The 22,995-nt window shown below is 36.5% G+C and overlaps 1 non-coding gene across 1 annotated transcript; it reads right to left on the minus strand.

Annotated features, from left to right (window-relative positions):
* Positions 1-8,849: 8,849 nt before the first annotated feature.
* On the minus strand, positions 8,850-8,980 carry LOC136327412 (small nucleolar RNA SNORA63). Its single transcript, XR_010729634.1, has one exon. It is a non-coding gene; the product is annotated as a small nucleolar RNA SNORA63 (small nucleolar RNA).
* Positions 8,981-22,995: the final 14,015 nt, after the last annotated feature.

Consider the following 22,995-nt stretch of genomic DNA (forward strand, 5'->3'; position numbering starts at 1 on the left):
ACACTGTTCAAGGCCCCTGCTGCCCGCAGCAAGGTGGCATCTGGCTGCTTGGGACCCGATCATGGCTGCTCCTGGTCATACCTCTCAACTTCCCTGGACCTCTGGCTGCTGTGACATTTCCACCCTGAATAGTTTGTTTTTGAAATGAGAGGAAACTAACCCCTAAATATATGTGCTGTAATCATTTTTTAATTTTATGAATAAAAATAAATTGAAAATAGTTGGGAAAGGAGTAAATATGTGGAGAATTATTGGTTCTTTATTTTCTTCTAAGCCCTGAACATGGAGGAGAATTATATGAGAGTGAAAATACATGAGTCAGACCAGGTGGTGGCACAGTGGATAGAGCCTTGGACTAGGACTCGGAGGACCCAGGTTTGAAACCCAGAGGTCGCCAGCTTGAGTGAGAGCTCATCTGGTTTGAGCAAGGCTCATCAGCTTAAGCCCCAAATCACTGACTTGAGCAAGGGTCACTCGATCTGCTGTAGCCCCCCAGTCTAAGGAGCCGCAAAGAAGAATTGATGCTTCTCATTTCTCTCCCTTCCCATCTGTCTGACCCTATGTCTCTCTCTGTCTTGTCACACAAAATACATACATACATACATACATAAATAAATAAATAAAATACACAAGTCAGTATTCACTCATTCAGTAAATATTAATTGAACATTTCTAAAGACCAGGCAGATAGTCATGGGCCCCGGAACTTACGGAGTTTACATCTTGTGCAAGATGTGAGCTTACAAAATTTACATCTTGTGCAAGATAACATTATATTTTAATTATCTCATATAATATATTAAACATATTATGTTATACAAATAAATGGTATACATAGAGCAAAAATCTAAAAAAATAAGTGTTAACCCAGATACCTAGGGTTGATTTATTGTAGCTTTATATGCATATGTATTTTATTGATAATTTAATTATGTATTTGTCCTTCAACTGATGGTATGGGTTGCTATTATTATGGCTCGTATGGACAACTGTGAGAAAGCCTAGTGACTAGCTGCCCCGTCTGGTCGGATAGTCTGGCAGGCCATCTGACAAGTTACTATTTCAGACCCTGCCAGGTGTGCATCTGTGTCTCCGAGATGCTGCTCCTCACCTTGCGGTGCGGTGTCTTCCTTCAGGCAGAGTCATGCTGCCGCGACTGCTTTCATCCGTCCCAGGTGCTGCTGTTCCTCCCTGCCATCCACATTTATGCCTCATTGCTTTGTATCATGCTCTGTGCGTCTCTGAAGAATTCCTTCTGCTTGCCTTTTATATAATTCTCACCTTTTAGGTCATTCTACTTTCTCCAATTTAACATTCAGGTAAAATTCTTTAAAAAGTGAAAAGCCCAGCATGGGTGAATTATGATGAGTGTGGTTTCTTTCTTCACAGTGACTTGCGGGAGACTGTTTCTCTGTCCTCAAATGCAGCTTGTGTGAGTAGAAAATGAAACTCTTCCTCAGATTATGTGAAGAGAACGATTGAGCCATGAACTCAGATACAAAGAAAATAAATATTTCTAAGTAAATACATAGTTTATGCTTTTTATAATCTAAGTCACACATTTGCAACTCTGATTCCCAAATCATAACCTTGACTTGGAAGAAATATCAGAGCAACTGTACCTTAGATTTATGTGTACTTCTCCAGTGAACATTTACATGTTTTCCCATTCAAGGGTTATCTAGTTTATCTCATACAATTGATCAAATTCTCATTGTGATTGTTTAAATTATAGCACACAAAAGCAGAAATTATATTCATTTATGCTGTATTCTGGAAAAAGAGATGCTTAGAAGAATTTTTCCCAATAGATTAGATTTATGTAACATAGGGACCTATATATAGTGATATAGAGAAGAAAAGAATATGGCCTATTTGGAGCATTGGAAGGTCAAGACAAGTAGTCTTTAATATCAATCTACCAGAAAATTTGTATGAGTAGCATTTTATGTCTCTCATATCATTATGCTGTTTAAATGCTAGCCCCTGGCTTTAGATGTTGATCTGTGAAATTATCTAATTGCTCCATTTTTTCTTAATGCCTTTTGTCCTTGTTTTTTGTTTTTGATTTTTCTCTCTCCTCCGTTTCCTTGGCATGTTCACTATTCTCAGGAAGAGAGGGGCATATGGTAGTTCTAGATTTAATTTTTTGAAGAACCTACGTACTGTTTTTCCATAGCTGCTACACCATTTTATACTCCCACCACAAGGGTTCAAATTTACCCAGGTCACCACTTCATCCAAAAGAATTGAAATCAGGACCATGCAGATATATTTGTACTCCCAAGTTTATTGTAATACTTTAAACAATATTCAAGAAATGAAAGTAACCCATGTTTTCATCAACAAATGAGTGGGTAAAGAAAAAGTAGTAAATAGACAAAATGGATTACTTCTCAGTCTTAAAAAAAATAAGGAAATTTGGACATTTGTAATAATGTGGATGAAACTTGAGGACATTATTCTAAGTGAAATAAATCAGTAACAGAAAGACAAATATGGTATAATTCTACTTATATGAGGTATTTAATATAGTCAAACTCATAAAGCAGAAAATACCAAAGTGATTGCCTGGGGATAAGGGAGGGGAAATGGGGAGTTGTTTCTCCTTGGGTATAAAATTTAGTTATGCTAGAAGAATTAACTTCTGGAAATCTTCTGTATAACATGAAGCCCATAGTTAACAATATGATATTCTGCATTTCAAAATTTGTTAAGCGTTCTTGCCACAGAAAAAGGGAGGCAGAAGGAAATTTGGGATGTGTCTTATATATTTAACACCTTCATTGTGGTGCTGATATCATGAATGTTTGCATATGTCCAAATTCTTCAAATTGTATACATTAAATGTGTTCAGTACACTGAAGAAGAAAGAGACACATTAAACCCACTTTGAGTGAGATGAAATGTAATGAATTTTCTATTCTACTATACTTGATTCATTATTACACCACCAAAAATTTGTAGTTGACAGTAGCTCCTAGTTTTTGCAGATAAATCACTACATACCCTAAATTAAGTGGATTTTTTCAGACCCTGGAAGGAGAAGAAGGTCTTGGGAGTTAAAACATATTGATGCTGAAGCTCTATAAAGTACTGAGGAATTATAATAGCCACTTGTGACATTGCTCGAAAGTTTTATATTATATAATTAATAATTTAAAAGCTCTGCTTTAAAATTGTGTTAGAATACAGTTTCCATCAAATGCTACTCAAAAACTATTTGGAGGAGTGACGTCACGGAAATGGCGCCGTGAGAAGCGCGTCCGACAGCTCTCCCCTAAATCACAACAAATTTATCAACTAGAAACAGAAAAATTTATCCCCGGAGCATTCCGGAGTTCCACACAAACTGAAAGCAAAAAGACTGTTATCACTTGAATCTGAGAGACGAGGGTGTGGAGGAAGCTACCGCAAGCGACGCTCATTCAAGCCGCGAGGGAGTGCGCCTGCGGTGAGTCAGCCCATATACTTGGGAACCGCGAACCGAGCCGCCGCGAGCACCCGCGAGCCGCCGCGGGGAGCGGCCGCCGCGAACCGCCCCCGCGAGCCGCTGCCGCGAGCGGCCGCCGCGAACCGCCACCGGAGCAGCCGTGCGCGCGCCAGGTCCGGTTGAGCACCTGAGCACCGCTGACGTTCCCAGCGACCCGCACACTGCGAGTGGGGGTCGCCGGCCACCGGTGCCCAGAACGCCCCATTCACGCGCGTGCCTTGGGCATTCCACGCGCCCAGGGCGCCCTGCTGGCCCGCACACCCAGGGGGCTCCATTATCCTGCGCCTGGTGCGGTCCAGCCGCCAGCGGCGGGGCCAGCGGGAGAGGCTTGGGAGATTCTCTCCGTGGGCGGGGCACCTCACCCAGCCATTCAAGCTAACAATCAAGCGTTGGGGGAGGGGCGCGCGCAGGCAGCCTAAAACACCTTCAGAAACACAGCTGCGACCCAATCACTGAAATTAGCTTAACCCATAAAATCTGCGCACCCTCGGTTCTAATTGATAAGATCTCTCTCAGTTCAGCGATCCAAGACAAGAGGCGTGATATTTTTTAGTGCCTCTCGCTAAAGGGGCGGGGGCAACTTCTGATTGATAGAGCCTCCATATTCAGGGATAAACGCTAACAAGAAGGACTTGGCAGATAATAAGGTCTATACTACACTAGTCGTAAGCAGAGACTAGTGCCTCTTCTTCCCTGCAAAAACAGGCTACAAAGTGTGGAAAGCCTGGGTTGAGAGGTCCAACTAAATGATAGGCGCTGAACAGTCACCTTGACAACAATTGACTCCCACCCCCGCCTGATTACACTGGAGGCCATGACTACCAGAGCCTTTCCCAAAGCCTTGCACTGCGTGGGGATAGAGTGGGGATTTCCCAGCTCTTTGAGCCTCTTACTCCCCAGGCAGAAGCAGTTGCAGCCTTATAGCTGGATCACCAGGCTGCTAATTTAGAAAGGGGGGACTAGGAGAGAGAATCCAGGAAAGCAAACTCTCTCATCGTTGGACCCTGCAAACGCCAACAAGCCTTGACTTCCAGCAAGACTAAAGCCAATTATATGACATTGCCATAGAATCCCATCAACTGCAAATCCCTACCTAAGAGTGACACAGGGGCAGAGCCTGGGGTACAGAGTCACCGACTAGGAAGAGGGAGAGAAAAGAAAAAGGAAGAAGTTAACCTCTCAAAATCAAGAAAAACCCACAGACTTTACAACTTGATCCACTAATTTTTTTGTTGTTGTTGTTGTTGTTTGTTTCTTCTATCTTTTTGCCTTTATTTCCTCCACCTCGGTCCATCTATTCTCGGCCCATCTTATGCTTCCCCTTTCTTGAACTACACTACCCATGAGTGTTGCATTTTATTTTTCTTCTTCATCCTCACCCTCCTTTAAGGTTATACTCCAAAACACTTAACTCTCACTCTCTCCTCTTTTGTTTATTTTTGTTTTTTTTTTGTCTTGCTTTATTTTGTTTTTTTCTCCTCCTATTTTTATTTCTTCCTTCGTTTTTCTCTTTTTCTTATTTTTTCCTTTCTATTCGTTTTTTCTTTTCTCATTTACTTTCCTCCCATATAATCCTCAATCACGAACAAATTAGTTAATTTGGGACTCAAGGCTTTTTTTTGGCTTTATTTCTCTTTTTTGCTTTTGTTTTTATTTTTTTTTCTCTGGTTTGTTTATTTTTGTGGCATTTTGGGTCCTCCCAACCCAAGGTCTCCATTGTATTTAGTCTTTGCTCCACTTAATACAACAGATTTTTACTTATTATTTTTATTTTTTCTTCTTTATTATTCTTTTTTGGTCCTTTTTTCTGATTCCCTCTTATCCCTCTCATTATATCTCTTAGTTGACCATCACTTACAAGCAAATCATCTTATGCTTGTCTAAGATTTTCTTCCTTTTTTTTTTTTTTTTGCATTTAGTAGGTCCCTACTCCCTTTTTTTTTGCCCCTTAAACTCTTCACCCCAAATCAGGCCCTCCATTATAGGCACGATATTTCCCTGAGGAGGGGAGAGGAGGGAAAGAGAAGAGAGAAAAAAAGGGGGAAATAATAAATTATTACTGTTTTCTTTTGTTGGGTGTTTTACCCTTTTTTTTTTTTTTCTTTTTACTCTTTATTAATTCTAATTAGTGCTATCAATAAGACCACCCTCAGATGCCGATAAGAAAGAGGAAATCGAATATTATGGATACAAAAGAAAGAGAGGTAACACAAATAGATGTGGAAAAATCTATGGAGAAAAGACTTAACATATTGGAAGCCTTGGAGCAAAATGACAGAGAATTTAAAATAGAAATCTTAAAAATACTCAGAGATATACAAGAAAACACAGAAAGGCAATATAGGGAGATCAGAAAACAACTCAATGAACACAAAGAATATATTACCAAGGAAATTGAAACTATAAAAACAAATCAAACAGAAATGAAAAACTCAATTCACGAGCTGAAAAACGAGGTAACAAGCTTAGCTAACAGAACAGCCCAGATTGAAGATAGGATTAGTGAAATAGAAGACAAACAACTTGAGGCACAACAGAGAGAAGAAGAAAGAGACTCAAAAATAATAAAAAATGAGAAAGCCCTACAGGAATTGTCTGACTCCATCAGAAAGAATAACATAAGAATAATAGGTATATCAGAGGGAGAAGAGAAAGAAAATGGAATGGAGAATATACTCAAACAAATAATAGACGAGAACTTCCCAAGCCTGTGGAAGGAACTAAAGCCTCAAATTCAAGAAGCAAACAGAACACCAAGTTTTCTTAACCCCAACAAACCCACTCCAAGGCACATCATAATAAAGATGACACAAACCAATGACAAAGAAAAAATTCTCAAGGCAGCCAGGGAAAAGAAGAGTACAACATATAAAGGAAGGCCTATTAGATTATCATCAGATTTCTCAGCAGAAACTCTACAAGCTAGAAGAGAGTGGACCCCAATATTTAAAGCCCTGAAAGAGAGGAACTTTCAGCCAAGAATACTATACCCATCAAAGCTATCCTTCAAGTATGAAGGAGATATAAAAACATTCACAAATACAGAAAAGATGAGAGAATTTATCAACAGAAAGCCCCCACTCCAGGAAATACTAAGGGGGGTTTTCCAACCAGATTCAAAGAACAAAAGAAAACAACACCACAAGTAACAGCTCCACCAAGAACACAATAAAACCAAACTTAAACTGTGACAACAAAGGAAAAAAAGGGGGGAGAGGATGGAGATTAACAGTAGCAAAGGATGATGAAGTGCAGAAATACTTATAAGATAGGGTACTACAATGAATATGGTAGGTACCCTTTTCATTACTTAATGGTAACCACCCTTAAAAAAACCACCACAAAAACACTTGACTTAAAAAAGGTAGCAACAGAGGAAAAAAGTATGGAACACAAACAAACAAAAACAAATGATAGAAAAACAAAAGAGAAGAATCAAACTAGATACAAAACTAACAGAAAGCAATTTATAAAATGGCAGTAGGGAACCCACAAGTGTCAATAATTACACTAAATGTAAATGGATTAAACTTACCAATAAAAAGACACAGAGTAGCAGAATGGATTAAAAAAGAAAATCCAACCATATGCTGCCTACAAGAAACACATCTAAGCAACAAGGATAAAAACAAATTCAAAGTGAAAGGCTGGAAAACAATACTCCAAGCAAACAACACCCAAAAAAAAGCAGGTGTAGCAATACTCATATCTAATAATGCTGACTACAAGACAGAAAAAGTACTCAGAGACAAAAATGGTCATTTCATAATGATTAAGGGGAAGTTGAATCAAGAAGACATAACAATCCTTAATATATATGCACCAAACCAAGGAGCACCAAAATATATAAGACAGCTACTTATTGACCTTAAAACAAAAACTAACAAAAATACAATCATACTTGGAGACCTCAATACACCGCTGACGGCTCTAGATCGGTCATCCAAACAGAGAATCAATAAAGATATAGTGGCCTTAAACGAAATACTAGAACACCTGGATATGATAAACATCTACAGGACACTTCATCCCAAAGCGACAGAGTATACATTTTTCTCTAGTGTACATGGAACATTCTCAAGAATTGACCATATGTTGGGCCACAAAGACAATATCAGCAAATTTAGAAAAATTGAAATTGTACCAAGCATATTTTCTGATCATAAAGCCTTGAAACTAGAATTCAACTGCAAAAAAGAGGGGGAAAAACCCACAAAAATGTGGAAACTAAACAACATACTTCTAAAAAATGAATGGGTCAAAGAAGAAATAAGCGCAGAGATCAAAAGATATATACAGACAAATGAAAATGAAAATACGACATATCAGAATCTCTGGGATGCAGCAAAAGCAGTAATAAGAGGAAAATTCATATCACTTCAGGCCTATATGAACAAACAAGAGAGAGCCGAAGTAAACCACTTAACTTCACACCTTAAGGAACTAGAAAAAGAAGAACAAAGACAACCCAAAACCAGCCGAAGAAAGGAGATAATAAAAATCAGAGCAGAAATAAATGAATTAGAGAACAGAAAAACTATAGAAAAAATCAATAAAACAAGGAGCTGGTTCTTTGAAAAGATCAACAAAATTGACAAACCCTTGGCAAGACTCACCAAGGAAAAAAGACACAGGACTCAAATAAATAAAATCCAAAATGAAAGAGGAGAGATCACCACAGACATCATAGAAATACAAAGAATTATTGTAGAATACTATGAAAAATTATATGCCACCAAATACAACAATCTAGAAGAAATGGATAAATTCCTAGAACAATACAACCTTCCTAGACTGAGTCATGAAGAAGCAGAAAGCCTAAACAGACCAATCAGCAGGGAGGAAATAGAAAAAACTATTAAAAATCTCCCCAAAAATAAAAGTCCAGGCCCAGACGGTTATACTAGTGAATTCTATCAAACATTCAAAGAAGACTTGGTTCCTATTCTACTCAAAGTCTTCCAAAAAATTGAAGAAGCAATACTTCCAAATACATTTTATGAGGCCAACATAACCCTCATACCAAAACCTGGCAAGGATGGCACAAAGAAGGAAAACTACAGACCAATATCTCTAATGAATACAGATGCTAAAATACTAAACAAAATACTGGCAAACCGAATACAACAACATATTAAAAAAATAATACATCATGATCAAGTGGGATTCATCCCAGAATCTCAAGGATGGTTCAACATACGCAAAACGGTTAACGTAATACACCATATCAACAAAACAAAGAACAAAAACCACATGATCTTATCAATAGATGCAGAAAAGGCTTTTTTTTTGTTTTGTTTTGTTTTGTTTTGTTTGTTTTTTGTTTTTTTCTTTTCTTTTTTCGTTTTCGTTTCACATGTATGAGACCAAGCGTACCTGGCTGCTAAAGAGTATAGCAGACAGGTATAGTTAAGAAACAACTTTATTTTGAGCAGGGGGAACGACAACACAGCACTTAACAGCTATATTGTAGTCTGAATCCTGCTACAGAAAAGGCTTTTGATAAAATACAACACAATTTTATGTTTAAGACTCTCAACAAAATGGGTATAGAAGGAAAATATCTCAACATGATAAAGGCCATATATGATAAACCATCAGCCAACATCCTATTAAACGGCATAAAACTGAGGACTTTCTACCTTAAATCAGGAACAAGACAGGGTTGTCCACTCTCTCCACTCTTATTCAACGTGGTGCTAGAAGTTCTGGCCAGAGCAATCAGACAAGACAAAGAAATAAAAGGCATCCATATCGGAAAAGAAGAAGTAAAGCTATCACTTTTTGCTGATGATATGATCCTATACATCGAAAACCCGAAGGACTCCACAAAAAGATTATTAGAAACAATAAACCAATACAGTAAGGTCGCAGGATACAAAATTAACATACAAAAGTCCATAGCCTTTCTATATGCCAACAATGAAATATTAGAAAACGAACTCAAAAAAATAATCCCCTTCATGATTGCAACAAAAAAAATAAAATACCTAGGAATAAACATAACAAAGAATGTAAAGGACCTATATAATGAAAATTACAAAGCATTGTTAAGGGAAATCGAAAAAGATACAATGAGATGGAAAAATATTCCTTGTTCTTGGATAGGAAGAATAAATATAATCAAAATGGCCATATTACCCAAAGCAATATACAAATTTAATGCAATTCCCATCAAAATCCCTATGAGATTTTTTAGAGAAATGGAACAAAAAATCATCAGATTTATATGGAACTATAAAAAACCCCGAATAGCCAAAACAATCCTAAGGAAAAAGAATGAAGCTGGGGGCATTACAATACCTGACTTTAAACTATATTATAGGGCCACGATAATCAAAATAGCATGGTATTGGCAAAAAAATAGACACTCAGACCAATGGAACAGAATAGAAAGCCCAGAAATAAAACCACATATATATGGTCAAATAATCTTTGATAAAGGGGCCAACAACACACAATGGAGAAAAGAAAGCCTCTTCAACAAATGGTGTTGGGAAAACTGGAAAGCCACATGCAAAAGAATGAAACTCGACTGCAGCCTGTCCCCGTGTACTAAAATTAATTCAAAATGGATCAAAGACCTAAATATAAGACCTGAAACAATAAAGTCCATAGAAGAAGACATAGGTACTAAAATCATGGACCTGGGTTTTAAAGAACATTTTATGAACTTGACTCCAATGGCAAGAGAAGTGAAGGCAAAGATAAATGAATGGGACTACATCAGAATTAAAAGTTTTTGCTCAGCAAGAGAAACTGATATCAAAATAAACAGACAGCCAACTATATGGGAACTGATATTTTCAAACGACAGCTCAGATAAGGGCCTAATATCCAAAATTTACAAAGAACTCATAAAACTCAACAACAAACAAACAAGCAATCCAATAAAAAAATGGGAAGAGGACATGAACAGACACTTCTCCCAGGAAGAGATACAAATGGCCAACAGATATATGAAAAGATGCTCAGCTTCATTAGTTATTAGAGAAATGCAAATCAAAACTACAATGAGATACCACCTCACTCCTGTTAGATTAGCTATTATCAACAAGACGGGTAATAGCAAATGTTGGAGAGGCTGTGGAGAAAAAGGAACCCTCATTCACTGTTGGTGGGACTGTAAAGTAGTACAACCATTATGGAGGAAAGTATGGTGGTTCCTCAAAAAACTGCAAATAGAACTACCTTATGACCCAGCAATCCCTCTACTGGGTATATACCCCAAAACCTCAGAAACATTGATACGTGAAGACACATGTAGCCCCATGTTCATTGCAGCACTGTTCACAGTGGCCAAGACATGGAAACAACCAAAAAGCCCTTCAATAGAAGACTGGATAAAGAAGATGTGGCACATATACACTATGGAATACTACTCAGCCATAAGAAATGATGACATCAGATCATTTACAGCAAAATGGTGGGATCTTGATAACATTATAAGGAGTGAAATAAGTAAATCAGAAAAAAACAAGAACTACATGATTCCATACATTGGTGGAACATAAAAATGAGACTAAGAGACATGGACAAGAGTGTGGTGGTTACCAAGGGTGGGGGGGGGAGGGAGGACATGGGAGGGAGGGAGGGAGAGAGTTAGGGGGAGGGGGAGGGGCACAGAGAACTAGATAGAGGGTGACGGAGGACAATCTGACTTTGGGCGAGGGGTTTGCAACATAATTTGATGACAAAATAACCTAGACATGTTTTCTTTGACTATATGTACCCTGATTTATTAATGTCATCCCATTACCATTAATAAAAATTTATTAAAAAAAAAAAACTATTTGGAAATGTATGCATTTTACAAATTCTGCATACATTCTAATTTTGAAAAAAAAATGTGCTTTAATTTATAATCTGGTAAAGAATTTTTTCTAAATTTTTGTAACTCAGTATTTCATCCAACCTTATTTAACCACACACAATTTATGTATTTTGTTCTATAACAATATCCTTGTATTTTAGCTCATTTTCTTTTCATCTAATATAGTTCTTATGAACATATCAAAGAATTAGGTTTTCCTTAAACTCCTTGCATAAAGTATTGTACAAAAATATTTGTCAATAATGTATTAACATGGTGTCTTCTCTCTCCAGTTTATCTTTTATACTATTTTAGAGCTGGTTTTCTTATTTTCATCTTTTGGAAAAACAAATCAAAATAACACTATCAAAATGAGTCTATATACTCAAATTGAAAGTGTATCTAATTTAATATTCATGCACTCGATAATAATGAGTGCTATAGTGTATATTTAATATACCTTATCATGTATAAATTATCCTAAATTTTTATTCATACCTAACCACTTCTCTAAAGCAGTCCCCTACTGATTGATGTCTTAACCTCATAAGCTATGTCATTTTAATCTTTGTATGCCATTTCTTTTTTTCTTTTAATTTTTTTTTCAGAGACAGAGAAAGAGTCAGAGAGAGAGAGAGAGAGATAGGAACGGACAGACAGGAACAGAGAGAGATGAGAAGCATCAATCATCAGTTTTTCATTGCGACACCTTAGTTGTTCATTGATTGCTTTCTCATATGTGCCTTGACCGCGGGCCTTCAGCAGACCGAGTAACCCCTTGCTCAAGCCAGCGACTTTGGCTCAAACTGGTGATCTTTTGCTCAAACCAGATGAGCCCGCGCCCAAGCTGAAGACCTCGGGGTCTTGAGCCTGGGTCCTCCACATCCCAGTCCGACGCTCTATCCACTGTGCCACCGCCTGGTCAGGCTCTTTGTATGCCATTTCATTTTCCCTTCCACAGTCGAAATCATACTCATCTGTCATAGTTGCACAATAGTGAAATTATATTATAGTTAAATATAACTTCCCCTATAAGCCTTGTAGAAACTTAAATTTTATACCAATATTTTCATCTGTTTTTCCAGACCTCATGAGTTCCTACTCATCTATAGAATATATTTAAATCCAAGCTATTACATAGAAAATAGCATAAGGTCTCTCAAGTTTAGTGAATTGTTTTGATCATATGATGTAAGTAATGACTGACCAATGATGAGAGTCCATATTTTTAATGATTTTTTTTCTAATTATTTTTCCTCTCTGATATTCTTATTGTTTATAATATGAAACACATTTTGGGATTCTTTTCTTTTTTTTGTATAAATACTTAAGGTGCTTGAAGACAAAGTGTTCAAGTCAGAACTATTCTTAAATACTATGAAATATCTGATTGGTATTATAGGGATTGACATATAGATACGTAGTAAGCATTTCCTAAGTAAGATGTTTCTAGTTCTTATTTATTTATTTATTTATTTGTTTGTTTTAGATGTTATTATTCTTGTCTAAACATTTCCACAGGAATCTTTAGAACATATTTAGAGAGGCAATAGTAGTAGACAGGACTACACAGGGAGTCCAGGAGTCTAGTTTCATTCAATAATATTTGCATAATTAAACTTGAAAGAGAAGCAAGAAGGCAAATACATTTTACTTGAAGTGAGGACTTGTGTTCTAGTGGAATTCTGATAAAGCTTGTTCTTACTGACCCATGGAAAATAGAAAATTATGCTCTGTGAATGTCCAGCCAAGCTAAGTATGTCTAGAAAAATAACTTCTGTCACATATATTATATGGGTGAATAGTCAAACAGGCAAGAACAAAAGGCTCACATATTTTGGAATTTTATATTCAAGATCTTTTTCTACACACGCACACATACACACACACACACAGAATGAAAATCTAAGGTGAATGACTGAACAATTTAGGGAATTTCTGAACCTTTGTCATATCTGTATTTCTGCTTACATTTTCTCATATTTTTATGTGTTTCCTCAGTTCCATATTCAGTGAAGTAGGACTGCTTCAATTTATATCATTAGAGCCCTCTCACATTTAGATTTGTTCATTTTCTAAATTATGCACATTATGGTCTGTTTTGCATATAGAACCTGAATTATTAAATAACATCTGTGATTTTCATTTTCCTTTGAACCTGGAAAATTATTTCCTGTTCTGTTAAGAGAGGAGCATATTGCTGAACTATTGGTTAACTTTTCTGTGCTATCCACCGCACCTAATTTTGTAGAAGAAAAGGATAGCAGTGTCAATATTTTATTTTAACTTTTTAAATGTTCATTTTATTGATTTGAGAGAAGAAGAAGAAGAAGAAGACGAGGAGGAGGAGGAGGAGAAGGAGGAGGAGGAGGAGAAGGAGGAGGAGAAGGAGGAAGAAGAGGAGGAAGAAGAAAGAGAGAGAGAAAAACATTGATTTGTTCCTATATGTGCCCTGACCTGGGACCAAACCAGCAACCTCTGTGCTTCAGGACTATGCTCTAACCAACCAAGCATAGTAGATTAAAATAAGTATTTATTTCTGCTAAGTCTTTTTTTTTATGCATTTTGAGAGAGATGTAAAGAAGCTGATGGGGATTGACTGCCTTTTAAAATACCAGTTACAGAAAGAACTCATCTGCGCACAGTATGGTAGAGTCATGCTGTGAGTGTCATCTTCCAGTTCGCCATCCTGAAAGTGTTTTGCAGAATTCATGGTTTGGTTGGCAAATAATGCGATTGTTTTCTACACTTTCTCTGTGACTAGGAACTCTAGAAAGCCACTTTCTAAATTGACAACCATATGTGGTCATATAATAAAAAGGTTTCATAAAAACCATATTTTGGTTTACATTCAGGGAAAGAGAAGGGGATTTTAGAGAATTTCTGTTTAGTTTGTTGGACTCAGTCAACTCCCACCAGAGGCACCAATAAGTCTTCTCCTTCTTTCTTTCTGGCTTACTCTTTTCTGCAGTGGCCTACATTTCTCCCCCTCTCATTTCAGTTTATGGAAATATTTGTCTTCTGAAAGTCTGTGTGAAGCTAGAGAACGTGCTTTCTTGCATCTCCTTTTCTTTACACCTTTCTTACTCTTTCCCTGGGTTATCATCTACCACAGGGGTCCCCAAACTGCAGCCCCCTGAGGCCATTTATCTGGCCCCCGCAGCACTTCCGGAAGGGGCACCTCTTTCATTGGTCGTCAGTGAGAGGAGCAAAACCCGGCATCGCTTACATACAGTACTACTTCCGGTGACGCGGGATGCACATGTCACAACTCTGGAAGCGTGTCATATCACTTGTTACGGCTAGCAGTGACAAATATGGAACTGATATTGACCATCTCATTAGCCAAAAGCAGGCCCATAGTTCCCATTGAAATATTGGTCAGTTTGTTGATTTAAATTTACTTGTTCTTTATTTTAATATTGTATTTGTTCCTGTTTTTTTGTTTTGTTTTGTTTTTACTTTAAAATAAGATATGCGCAGAGTACATAGGGATTTGTTCATAGTTTTTTTTTATAGTGCAGCCCTCCAATGGTCTGAGGGATAGTGAACTGGCCCCCTGTGTAAAAAGTTTGGGGACTCCTGATCTATCAGGTCACACGTGTCTGCTTCTGAAACATCAATAGTAACTATGGAAATGGAAGGAAAGATAGAAAATGCATTAACTCTTGGAAGCTTTACTCCAGAGATTTTTAAAGTTATTTAACTCATATCTTGTTAGCTCTTCAAGTGACATGCCATCCCACATTGTGACTAGGAGGAGAAGAGATAATGCTGTAAATCAGAACTAAGAATTATAAATTAGTTAATAGACTGTCATTTATCTTTGATGTTTAATGTGAACGCTAAGTGAAACTCTTCAATGTTGACAAAATCTAGATCTATAATAATTTTTGTTGTTAAAATTCTGAGCCATGATTCAGCTGACTACAAAGAGTAACCAGTGCATCTGCTAATTGTGACAGTAATTTGGCTACAGGTGGTGGAAAGGGGTGTACAGAAACCACATTATATATGAGCTGGGAAGGCATTTCAGGATGGATTACCTATCTTGTCTCTTACTTTGAGCTTATATTGGGCAGGAATAGTACATGTTAGTATAATTATTCTTTATTCTTTTTGAAGGCAAATGTGGGCCCTGGAGATGTAAATAATTTTTGCTTTTTATTGGCAAAGTTGAATTTGAGAACTAATTTCTCAAGGAAAAATTTGAGAACAGTTAACCTAGTAGAAAGAGTTTGTACAAATGGATCAAAGATCTAAACATAAGACCTGAAACAATAAAGTACATAGAAGAAGACATAGGTACCAAACTCATGGACCTGGGCTTTAAAGAGCATTTTATGAATTTGACTCCACAGGCAAGAGAAGTGAAAGCAAAAATTAATGAATGGGACTACATCAGACTAAGAAGTTTTTGTTCAGCAAGAGAAATTGATAACAAGATAAACAGACAGCCAACTAATTGGGAAATGATATTTTTAAACACCTGCTCAGATAAGGGTCTAATATCCAAAATATACAAAGAACTCATAAATCTCAACGATAAACAAACAAACAATCCAATAAAAAAATGGGAAGAGGATATGAACAGATACTTCTCCCAGGAAGAAATACAAATGGCCAACAGATATATGAAAAGATGCTCATCTTTTTTAGTTATTAGATAAATGCAAATCAAAACTGCAATGAGATACCACCTCACACCTGTTAGACTAGCTATTATTAACAAGACAGGTAATAGCAAATGTTGGAGAGGTTGTGGAGAAAAAGGAACCCTCATCCACTGTTGGTGGGAATGTAAAGTAGTACAACCATTATGGAAGAAAGTATAGTGGTTCCTCAAAAAACTGCAAATAGAACTACCTTATGACCCAGCAATCCCTCTACTGGGTATATACCCCAAAAACTCAGAAACATTGACTTGTAAAGACACATGCAGCCCCATGTTTATTGCAGCATTGTTCACAGTGGCCAGGACATGGAAACAACCAAAAAGCCCATCAATAGATGACTGGATAAAGAAGATGTGGCACATATACACTATGGAATACTACTCAGCCATAAGAAATGATGACATCGGATCATTTATAGCAAAATGGTGGGATCTTGACAACATTATATGGAGTGAAATAAGTAAATCAGAAAAAACCAGGAACTGCATTTTTCCATACGTAGATGGGACATAAAAGTGAGACCAAGAGACATTGATAAGAGTGTGGTGGTTACGGGGGGAGGGGGGAGAGGGAGAGGGAAGGGGGAAGGGGAGGGGCACAAAGAGAACTAGATAGAGGGTGACAGGACAATCTGACTTTGGGTGATGGGTATGCAACATAATTGAACTTTAAGATAACCTGGACATATTATCTTTGAATATATGTATCTTGATTTACTGATGTCACCCCATTAAAAATAAATACAATAAAAAAAAAAGAAAAAAGAAAAAAAAAAAAGAAAGAGTTTGTACTGAATCTGTGCTCTCCTTCTATGGGCTTCTTTTTTGAAATTCAACTCCACAATTTCCAGCCAATTAGGACATGGCTTTACAAACCTTGTCCTCTAATTCTTTAAGACAGCGAGTGTGCTTATCCGATTGTTGGTCATCTGCATAGTGTTGTATGGGTCATTCTATTGAGTCATAGCAGTAAAAAATAGGGTAGGCACCTAATGTTCTTTTCTTACAGTTTTGACTTCTCTGTGTTATACGCCTAAGCTCTACAGTGCCTCTTTGTGTCCTTTGTTGTCTGTGTGAGATTTAGTACAGGGGGAGCTACACAGCCCACCCGAAGCTTAATTCTTATATACTAACTTTCAGAATTGCTCTCAAAGAACATTGTAAGAGTAATGAAATTGACTATCTCTGACTCTTTGGACACATTATAAAAACTCACAGTTCAACTATAAAACCCAAAATATGAGGGGTGACCTGTTGTGGACTCTAGAGGCAGAAGCAGAATAAAGACAATGTTCCCAGGAAGGAGTGGCCTGGCTTGGCATGTCATAGGCTAAAAAAATCAGAATGGCATTCATGTATGAGTGCAGCCCAATAGGGTTGTCAAAGCCCAAGTACAGGCCCTGGCCAGTTAACTCAGTCAGGGCATATTACCAATACACTAAGATTGCAGTTTTGATTGTAGTCAGAGTACACACTGAAAACAACTAATGAATGCACAACTAAGTGGAACAGCAAATGGATTCTTCGTACTCTCTGTCTCTCTAAAATTAATCAATAAAAAATAAAATAAAAAACTCAATTACAATGTGAAGTGCATCTTTATGGTGGGATTGCTGGGCATGGCATATTGTAACTCAGAGTAAGAAGGCATTTAAATGCAAGATGTGGACATAATACATAGAGTCAAAGCAGAGAGAAGATGTCCTAATGGGGGAGGCTGTGGAGATGGGACATCAGTTACATGGGGATTGGATAAGGTGAAGGAACAGGAAGCACAGGAAGACTAACTGCAACCCCACTTCTCACTTTCTCAGGAGTTACAAACCCAGAGAGGAAATCATTGAAGCAAGGAGTTGTCAAATTACTTTCAAGTAATTCAAGAAGTTTTCTCATTTACTTTACTTTCAAGATTTAGAAATATTTTTTATTTCTAAATACAAATTAAAAATAATTTTAAAAGACCTCACTGCACTGTTTCAAATATAACATTTAAAGAACTCAGTGTTACACCTTCATAAAATCAGGAAAAAACTTAGAGTGAAAATCAGTGATGTCTCGCGGACCAATCAGAGAACTGAGAGTGCAACCCAACACCCAGAAATCCTGCAATACAAGGAAATGCAGAGTCACAGCATAGATGTGCTACTTAGAACAGAAGCCACTGGAGCTGTTCAGTGGTGGGAACACTTTCTTGTAAATATGATGAATTGCTCAAGGCCGAGTATACAATATTCTGAAACTGAGAAACTCCCAAGGCCCTTGTATTATGAGTAACAGCATAATTTTGTAGGTTTTAACTTCTGACAACTTCTCATAATAAAAATACAAAAGTCCTCCCTAACTTTGGAAAGAATAATCATTTATAAATACACCCAGAGTATTCTAGATAACAAAATCCTAATTTCTGGATAAAGATAGATGTCTTTGAAAAATGTCTGATTCAAAATTTGGGTAGTAAATATAAAATATGAATCTGGAATATCTCCTGTAGTGATCAAAAAAACAAAAACAAAAAACAAAACTCACTATTCTGAATGCATGTCAGAAATGTTCCAAAGCTTAAGGAAAGGGCTCTCAATGGCCAAAGCTGGAAGATTTAGCAGAAAAACACTCAAGTAGTATTACATTATATCTAAATATAAAAGTAAATCCATGTTTTTATATTAATATAAGTAACTGATCAACTTATTTAATAGATGAAGTAGAAGAGACATATTTCTCATGCAGAATAATTCTAAATTATGTAGACTATTTTTGTTGTTGTTCTTAATAAGATAGAATATAAATCTTCCCCCCTTAAATTGGGCTGCATCTTGTAATTTTCTTTCAAAAATTACAGTATAGAGAAGGGGGTATGTGTTTCAGAGTCATTTAACAGCACAGACATTTGAAAAACACTGCTTCAGCTAAATGATCAAGGTCAACATGAGTCGTGATAAATCGTGTTGATAGCAGGTACACTTGACAGATGTAATAAAAATGGTACTTTATACCCATAATTTTTCTCCCAAATCTTTAACCTTAGTCTAATCATGACTAAACTATCACCCAAATTTCCCAACAAAGTCACTCCTACAAAATATCTGATCAGTATTTTTGAAAAATTTCAAGGTAATCGAAAATAAGGACAATCTAAGAAACTTAGGCTCCAAGAGATACTTACAGATATAGGACTATGAAATGCAATTTGGTGTTCTGGGTGGGATCCTAGAATAGAGAAAAGAATGCTAGGCATAAAAAACTAAGAATGTATTGATTTTAATTCATATTACTATATTAACATTGGCATCTTCATTGTAATAGATGCAGTATTACTTAATAGGGGAAACGTGTATTGGACATATAGGGATTCTATGTACTATTGTCACAAATTTTTATAATCTAATTATATTATTTAAAAAAAGTTTGTTTAGGAATAAATATCTTGCTGAAATTACTTTATGATGATTAAAATCTCTTATAAAATTATTTCACTGAGGAATTAATGATGATTGTATTGAGCAACTCTTAGGACAAACTCTAAATCAACCAAATTGCAGAATTTCTAATGCATACTAATAATGAAAACACTGAATATTTAATAGCTGTGGATTTCAGTTAAAGTTATGATCATTGGAGTAAGGAAACTTTAAATATTTGTATCTAAATATAGAATAGTATAAAGATGATTGAATTAAATTAAAGTCTCAACATGAAAACATACAGAACATACAACATACTAAACTGAAAGAAAGCGAAAGGAAAATTAGCAGAGATAAAGCAAAAATTAATTAGTGGAAAATAGTAGAAGTTATTAATAGTGATTTTTTTCTAAAACAATTGTAAACCTAATTAACAAAAAAGTAAATATCCAAAAACTAACAAATTAGCCATCACAAGCAGGATTTAGTGAGTCATGAGGTACTTAAAAGATATAAGATCTATTAGACAAATATACATAACTATATATGTATTTTAAAAGTAAGTGTAATTAATTGGTTTATTTTCTATAGAACTATAATTATTGAAATTACATATTAAGAAGCCTTAAATTGTACCAAATTAATCCAAATTATCAAACATATTGTTATTAATTAATAGGTCAACCTAGTATTTGGTATTTATTTTTTTAAAATATTTTATTTATTGATTTGAGAGAATGAGGATAGATAGAGACAGAGGGAACAAGAAGCATCAACTCGTAGTTGCTTCACTTTAGTTGTTCATTGATTGTCTCTCATATGTGCCTTGGCTGGGCAAGCCCAGGGTTTCAAACCACTGACCTACACACTTCAAGTTGAGGCTCTATTCACTGCACAACCGCAGGTCAGGCTAAAATTGTTTGCTTTTTAAGGTAAAACAATATAAATTTACCTAAAATCACCAAAGACATATTGTTGCCATGAAGAAACCTGAATTTTATCAAGCCTCTAAATCGAACTCTCAGTTGGCAGAGTTTATAGTAAAAATTAATGGAAAACATGATAGGCATCTGAAAAAATACAGTATGTATGTCATTTCAAAATAATCCTCTTATACCTTTTTAATAATATTATTAAGAAAATTAGTAATAACCAAAAACAAAAAAAGAAGAAGTTCAAGAGGGTTGTTCTAGATGAAGAGACTAAAGAAATCTAATGACTGAATGCAATATGCAAACTGTGGTTGGTTCCAGGGGATATATAATCATATATATAAATACATACATATATGAGGGGGGAGGGTGAGAGCATGCATGCATCTAAAATGGGTAGCTGACCCTGATCACTGGGTCATTTTTTTATATAATTTCCTCCAGCACTTATCTGCATATGGAAATAACTTAATAAATGTATATTTAAAAAATTTGTAAGTAAAGTGAGATTGTATTTCTTTTCTTTTTTTTTTTTTTTAATTAAGTGAGAGGAAGGAAGGCAGAGTGACAGACTCCCACATGGCCCTGGACAGATCCACCTGGCAAACCCCCCTGGGCCATTGCTCCATTGCTTGGCAACCAAGCTATTTTTAGCACCTGAGGCAGAGCCCATGGATCCATTCTCAGCACCAGGGACCAACTCTTTCTAAGCAATTGAGCCATGGCAGTGGGAGAAGGGGAGAAAGAGAAGGAAGATGGGGAGGGGTGGAGAAGTAGATGGTCATGTCTCCTGTGTGGCCTGACCAGGAATTGAACCCAGACATCCACATGCCAAGCAGATGCTCTACCACTGAGCAAACCGGCCAGGGAGGAGATTGTATTTCTTGATTATTCAGTTTGTAGTCCTTCTGTGGAGGCCAAAATAACAAAAAACAAAACAAAGTAATAAAAAACGATATAGGTAATGGAATGTTTGCTAAAAATCAAATTAAAATATTTTTCATAAGTAAAAAATTTTTCATTAAATTATATATTCATAAATGTTACTTTACTGAACTAAAATTAGGAGTGTTACGGTTTATTTATTTATTTTTAGAAATGCTGATTAAGTTCATCATAGGCCTTCTCTATTCTTCATGGGGCACCACTTAGACATGGAAGGTTTTTTTTTTTATTTTTTATTTTTTTGTTTTTTGTTTTTGTATTTTTCTGAAGCTGGAAACGAGGAGAGACAGTCAGACAGACTCCCGCATGCGCCCGACCGGGATCTACCCAGCACGCCCACCAGGGGTGACGCTCTGCCCACCAGGGGGCGATGCTCTGCCCCTCTGGGGTGTCGCTCTGCCATGACCAGAGCCACTCTAGCACCTGGGGCAGAGGCCAAGGAGCCATCTCCAGTGCCTGGGCCATCTTTTGCTCCAATGGAGCCTTGGCTGCGGGAGGGGAAGAGAGAGACAGAGAGGAAGGAGGGGGAGTGGAGAAGCAAATGGGCGCTTCTCCTATGTGCCCTGGCCGGGACCCGAACCTGGGTCCCCCACACGCCAGGCTGACGCTCTACCACTGAGCCAACCGACCAGGGCCGGAAGGTCTTTAAATGTTATTTATAACAAAGGCAGAATTTATCTAAGAATATTTAATATCTTCTTGAATATGTCTGATTTTTCCCCTTATCAAGCATATTTATAACAAAGTTTTTAAAAATATAATCTTTCCTTTACTTTGTATATTATTCTTCAGTTGTAAAAGTGAAGGGAAGACTGATGACACAGCACAAGTCTTTGTTGGTCAGTTGTTTAGCTAGACTCTTTGCTCTGGGTCAACCAGCTACAGCCTATGGATTGAAGCTGGCAAACCATTTCTTTTAAGTGAGAGGAGGCACAACTTAGAATCTAGAGCCAATGCTTGATTCAACTGAGCTATTTTTTGCACCCGAGGCCGATGCTCAGACCAAGCTATTTTTTTTAATAGTTTGAGAGATAAAAATGGCATATCCTATTAAATGGCTGTACAAAAATAAAAAGTAGAGTAATATTTTGTGACACATGAAAAATTGAGTAATTGTGTCAAAAGATCACAAAGCTGAAAATATATCTATTCTCTTAAATAAATTTTGCTCACTCCTACTCTAGAACACTGATAATCAGCAACTACTTCCTATTTGCCATAACATAAAAATGATACTACTTCCAAGAAATATAACAACATAAAGATCCTAATATAGAAGTCAATGTTGCCATTTAACCATATATTTAAAAATAGCCAGATGAAATAATCACTTTGAAAGAATATATGTCAATTTCTATTAAATTTACACCAACCAAATATCTCCTAAAAATAATTCCAATCTTGGGTGTGTGCCCAAGATTAATAAATGCATGTTTGACCAAAAGGTATATGCAGTAAAGTTCACAGAAGCTTTATGTGTTAGGAGAAAAATATTAGAGTAACTCAAATGTCCATCAACAATAGAATGTATAAAGAAATTGTTTGATATTAATGTAACATAAGACTACATGTGCATAACATGTAATAAAGTGTATGGTATTACATGAAATACCACAATTAATGAAATAATTCAAACAAAATATATCTGTATAGTGCCATTTACCGAATTATAGGACGGACAGAACTAATCCATGATACTTGGGTTCCAAATAGTTGTTACCTAAAAGGGAGTATGA

This window comes from Saccopteryx bilineata, chromosome 2 (genome assembly GCF_036850765.1).
Source record: "Saccopteryx bilineata isolate mSacBil1 chromosome 2, mSacBil1_pri_phased_curated, whole genome shotgun sequence".
NCBI lineage: Eukaryota > Metazoa > Chordata > Mammalia > Chiroptera > Emballonuridae > Saccopteryx > Saccopteryx bilineata.